The sequence below is a fragment of the Pagrus major genome, chromosome 9 (genome assembly GCF_040436345.1).
Source record: "Pagrus major chromosome 9, Pma_NU_1.0".
In the NCBI taxonomy this organism is placed as follows: domain Eukaryota; kingdom Metazoa; phylum Chordata; class Actinopteri; order Spariformes; family Sparidae; genus Pagrus; species Pagrus major.
Window position 1 is genome coordinate 31,703,357 of NC_133223.1, and position 6,000 is coordinate 31,709,356.

Consider the following 6,000-nt stretch of genomic DNA (forward strand, 5'->3'; position numbering starts at 1 on the left):
TCTTTCCTTTTGTTTCATTGTACAAGCGATCAATTATTTTCTCAATAAATCGACAAGTTGTAAAAAATATGAGAAAATTGTGAAAAATTCTGATTATAATTATCCAAAGCCCAGAGTGACGTCTTTGAATGTCTTGTTTTGTCCAAAACCCAAATAAATCTCATTTACTTTCATAGACCTCCATGAAAATCAGCAATCATACAGATCTGAGAAGCTGAAAACTCAAAAGTTTAACCAGAAAATGTTTTTTGTTTTCTTAACAAAATAGTCAAAATGATTGATTGGCTGGGCGGCTGTAGCTCAGGAGGTACAGCGGGCCGTCTAGTCATCGGAAGGTCACTGGTTCGAATCCCCTTTGTATGTTGTAAAGCGCTTTGAGCGGTCTGTAGACTGGAAAAGCGCTATAGAAATGCAGCTCCATTTATCAGAAATGTTGCAGATTTAATTCCTGTTTATTGACTAATCGATTAATCGACTAAAGCCCGAGGCGACACTGACAAATGTCTTGTTTTGTCTGACTAAGAGTCCACTACCTCGAGATATCTCATTTATCATCATAGACGACTAAACAAACCAGCAATCATACTAAACAATATTCAAAACAATTAATTATCACGTCCTGTCGACTGACTCATGATTCACTGTCTGATCACTGCAGCTCTGAATTTGTGATTTTATTGTTTAAGAGGAAAATGGCAAAATAAAAATGTTGCTTCCTGTTTCTGAATCATTTTAATGATCTTTTAACTTAAAAGAACAAAAACAACAACAACATATCGGGCTTCACCTTCACACTGACTGTTGTGTGAAAGTAAAGGCAAAAAAACAACAACCTGTCACTCTCCATTGTCTGGAGAGTTTATCTTGTGTGGAGATAATGAAATTAGCTTCCCCATCCCCCCCCTCCTACAAATTAAGTGACCTCCTGTGACCTGGGCCGGGTTTCCCCAGAAGACCCCTGAGCTACGAGCACTATTGTTCCTTTGTAAGCCGATAGACAATGATGATGTTACTGCCGGAACGCTTTTGGGAAATTGGGTTTCCGATGAGTCAGTGTGTGCTGAGCTGAGGAGTCGGGCCGGGTCGTGATAGGAAGATCTGTGCGCTGCGCTGCCGATGACACATCGTGCATCACACAGAGAGCGCTGTATACAAACTGATCTGTTCGAGTTTTCCTCCCTTTTGGAGAAACTGGAGCTGGAGGAGGTCTTCTTCTTCTGCAGTTAGGAAGACTGTTGTTGGACCTCGCTGCGTGATGTTTCTGCTGCGATTTAGGGGAGCTCCTCCTGTGATTGATGAGGTCAGTCCGTCCGTAATGAGCTTGTCAGTTATTGTACCGTGCAGCCCCTAACATGGCTTGTTAAATGCACATCAGGCTGCATTGACGTGTGTTTTTCAGAGGCCCTACAGTGTGAACGGGCTCTTTTGAAGCCAGTCGTAGAGCAGCGTGACCTCACGTTCTGTTCTGGGATTCGAGTGCCCACTCATAGCTGCTCTAGTGTAAAGAGGGGGAGGTGGAAGCAGGGAGGACCCAGATATGATGTGAGCCTATTTAACCTCACACACTTGAGGGAGAAAGGACAGGACGCTTTCGAGGGGGAGTGAAACAACGGGCGTTAAAACAAGCGGGGATTGTCCTGTGCAGAGGAGACGGGATCCAGTGAAGGGCTCTACACATTGAATGTAAGCAGCCATCTCCCACTTTTCCCTCCATCTGAAGTGCAGGCCCGACTGTGAAGGACGGCGGCGGTATCGCTCAACACGTCTCTGCCTTTTTACAGCCCTCTAAACGGCCATTAAAGTCTCATCAATTCATCCTGCACATGAGGAAGTCTCAGGCCTCCTCTGAGGAGCTCCAGGACACCATGACAGCAGCTCCCACTCCTGATCACCGATGACAGACTCGTATTTATTACCATCAATTTTAATTTTATCAAGTAAATTATTGAGTAAAAGTAGCAAACATTTGCTGCTTACAGACGCTCAGTTGTGACTATTATGCAGCTTTAATAGTTTAATGTTGATCTGACAAAATAACACCACATTATGTTAATCGATCAGTAAATTGGCTGAAAATTAAACAATCAATCAAAAATGATAAAGATAAATAAATAAAAAAGCATGCAGCACCTGTCCTGCATGTCAGACCCGTCTCTCCCCTGTTTCCTGTCTGCCTCTGTCACGATCCAATAAAGACAGAAATGCCCCAAAAACAATATTATTAAATCTATAATTATTTAAAAGTAATCATTAGTCATCATCTCAGAGATTTTCTTGTTTTCTCACTTTGTTGCTGCTCGGGACGCTTTACCAACCCAACATGTGGCTGTTTGACGTCCTGGGAATGAGACTCAACAATCAACTATCTTTGTGGTGCATTCAGGAACAGCTGGGACAAATCCTACTGATTCTACCTTTAACTTTAATAGTCTTTGAATTATATTAATACTTGGAGTACATTTCAGAGCCTGTACTTTATCACTTTTACTTGAGTCTTTCTGACTCTTGACTCCAGAGCGTTCAGCAGCCGGTCAGAGGTTTACTCAGTGCTTGAGGGAAAAAGCAGCAGCTACTCTTCATCCCCAGCCACTAAATTCCAGTGCAAACATTTCTCAGCCGAAACCGCCGAGGCCTCAGAATCACCCCCACCCACCCACACCCCGTTTTCTTACGGCTGCCATCACGAGGTGACAGGCGGCTGAATGGCTTCATCGGTACAGTACAGAGTCTCCGCTCAGTGAGACGAGGGTCGCGGTGGGACGGGTCGGGGTTTGAAGCATTCTCTCCTCTTTTTCAACTTTTGAGTTTACTCAGCAGGAGTGGGTGGTTGTGGTGGAGGAGGAGGAGGGTGGTGGTGGTGGTGGTGTTGGTGGGGTGCTCCTCCTCCCCCCTCCTCCTCCTCCTCAGAGTCACTCAGACTTCACCCTCTTCACCCTCCAACCCTCCTCTCTGTCCCCTGTACGCTAGACTTCATCGGTATTTGCTTTCAAAAAAAGCTGCACCCCCTCCTCCACCTCCTCCTCCTCCTCCTCCTCCTCCTTGGTCTTTACCCCTCCAACACACACACACAGACACACAGTCACTCCTTTTCCAGTATTTGGTTCATTAAATTTTCTGCAGACTTCCAGAAAAGAAGCAGAAAAAAAGAAAACAACAAAAAAGAGGAACCAGATCAATAAAGTGGGGCCTGTGCACAGAGGCGATGTGTGAAAAACAGGGGGGGCTACAGCGGCGGACATACAACAGGGGCAGGGCTGTGGAGATGAAAGTGACATGGCCACTATGGGTCCCTGAACGCTGCAGAGCGGAGCCCCCGAAACTGAGGCTGAATGAGCTGAATAGGCTCATCCATTCTTTACTCCTTTCACTCTCCGTAGGCCCTAACTGTTGGAACTCTTCATTCCTCACAATGGGCAAATGCACTAAAACTTTTTCTTTTTTTTTCTCATGCAAATCACCTCAGCCCTGACCGGGGTTGTCATCATGTGAAGCGGAAAAAACACACACATGCACACACTCAAGATCACCAGCGCTGCTATACATTTCAAACTTCTTATTGCTCTTCTTCTTTTCCCAAACTTTTCTCGGTCTGTTTCTCATCAGCATGCAAAGAAAAAAAAAAGACGAAGAAAAAAAAAACCCAAGAAGGGGGGTCCGTTTGATTTTCAAATGTGGCATCATATGGAAAAAAAGCCTTAAAGAAAACAGCTTGTTCTCAGTGATATGTAGGCCAAAACAACTAACAACAAAAAAGTGGGACTCATAAGTCCACACATGAGTTTGGAGATCATTAGCAGCGCCTGTTAGATAGGAAGGAAAAGCCAACAGCAAATATAGCTGCTTAAGGGCCCCACAAAGGCGTCAAGTGTTTGTTGACTGCTCAGGCCGGAGAGCAAACAGCAAACTTTGAATCTTTCAACAATAAGTACACATCTCCCACAGTCCTGTCACAGGCAGGGATGTATGTGTCCACGCTGCTGCTGCTGCTGCTGAGCTGCTCACACTCTCTGTGTTTGTTTCTTTGCTTTGTTGCATTAAGAGATTAAAACAGTGAAGTGAGGAGTGAAGAGCGAGAGGGGCGATGTCAGAGTGTGACAGTGGAGTTATTTTAATAAAAAGACAAAAACAAAAAAGCAATGAAAAGTGGTTTTCTTAAAGGTGGAAAGTTAAGTTTCAAAGTCACATTTGCAGGATGTTTAATTAGATTTTTTCATTTTATCAGAGATGTAACCATTAAAACAGCCTAAAGAAAAAACAGCTGGACACAAACAGCTTGTGTTGAAGCATTAAAAGCTAAAAAAAAATGAGGGATTGGCGCCGAGCTTTCTGATCGCATCTCTTCCCATATGGATCAAGTTGCAAGCCCAAGATTTTTTGGATTCCTGTGTCAGATAAGTTCAAAGTGCAAATGAGATGTGAAGCTGCCCTGAGCCTCATCTGCCGCTGACACGCACGGCAGCAGAGAGAGAGGGAGAGAAACCCAGCAGCAGCGAAACACTTTTAACCCGAACAGAAGAGCAGAAAAGACGAGTTAACAGAACCACACAGGCGAACTTACAGCGACTTCTCTCTGTCAGCATCATTACAAAAGTTTCTTACCTTCTCTGCGTCTCTTTTCACTTCGAAGCCGAGGCTCTTCCACTCTCTCTCCTTTTTTTTTGTTGTCCGAGGAAAAACTTTGCCTGGAGTCTGATTCCCGTAAAACTAGGAGTGAACTGGCACCGCGCGTAAACAAGCCTCTCCGGACTTGACGCGAAACTCCATGAAAAAAGTTTTGCAGACACTCAAACGCTCAAAAGTTTGCACGGCATTACCTCCTCCAAACCCCTCTTGTCCCGGAGAGCGACTCTCAGTGCGGAGCAGAAGTCGAGTCGAACTTTTTCTTACAATCCATCTTCTCCCCTGAGGTGCGCTCTGGTTGTGCGTGCTCTGCGCGCGTTCAGCAAACTAACATGGTGCGTAAAAAGAAAAGCTTTGTTTTCTCTTTTTCCTGCGTAAAAGTTTGGAAGTGAGCGGCGGTTTGGCTTCACTCTGCAGCAGAGACATGCGGTGGTGTTGAGATCTTCAGGCTGCTGATCTGTTTTCAATCCGACCCCCCCCTCCTCCTTCTTTCTCCTTCCTCCCCCCCCCCTCCTCTCCACCATCTCCTCCTCTCTCTCACTCCCCTCGCTCCCTGGTGAGTTGGGCCATTTGCTGCACCAGATGGGCCGGGCTAACTCTATCCAGCAGTTGTAGACGAGGGGGGGGGGGAAAAAAGTTAGATAAAGTTTCATTTATTGTTCGATTTTTCACGGGCTTAACAGTTAAGAATGTGTAATCGCAGCCAGGTTTTATAAGTCACACTTGAAGCACTCACATTTGCATCAGTTGTTGCAGTTGCAGAGCTCCATAAGCTTTTTGTTTCATCAAGTTTCCTGCAGCTGGAGAAAAAAAAAAAGAGCTCTTGAAGCTCTAATTGTGTTTTTTTTCTCTCTCTCCAGGAGCAGTGATTCTTTGAGTGGGTGGACAGATAATCAAGGCTCTCTAAGATCTTGAACAAACCAAACTCACATTCACCAACAAATACACCCAGACCCTGTAGTTATGTAGTTTAAAGGTTGCTGGTTTGAAAAAAAAAAAAAAAAGTAGTCAGCAAACAATCTTCATAATTCATGCTTTGTTTATTCCCATCCAGCCTTTTTTTTTTCATCTTAGCTGGAACCTTTTATTCAGCCGTGCAGCGTTTGCAGCAGGCAGTGATATGTTGCGGACAAACAGCATTTATTATGTGATTCATGTGTAATTCACCTAGAGTAACCCTGTCCGTGCCGGTGCATCTGAAGGCTCTCTTAGTGTGTTTTAATTTATTGTGATTTTCAAGGAAAGTGAAGATGTGGGAGTAAAGAAGAGTAAGAGGAAAATGATTCCCCCCCACTGCTCTGAACACTGTGTGCAGAACTTGTGTGATTTTATTATTGAGGAATGTGCAACATAAGAGCACAAAAGTGAAGCGATGAAGGT

General features: G+C 44.5%; 1 protein-coding gene across 1 annotated transcript in view; it reads right to left on the reverse strand.

The window, feature by feature from the left end:
- Window positions 1-4,661, reverse strand: part of gli2a (GLI family zinc finger 2a) — an 85,981-nt gene extending 81,320 nt beyond the window's left edge. The window contains exon 1 of the mRNA XM_073473874.1: window positions 4,600-4,661. The gene's annotated coding sequence lies outside the window, so the exon portion shown is untranslated. The remainder of the gene's footprint in view (window positions 1-4,599) is intronic.
- Between the last annotated feature and the right edge of the window lie 1,339 nt (window positions 4,662-6,000).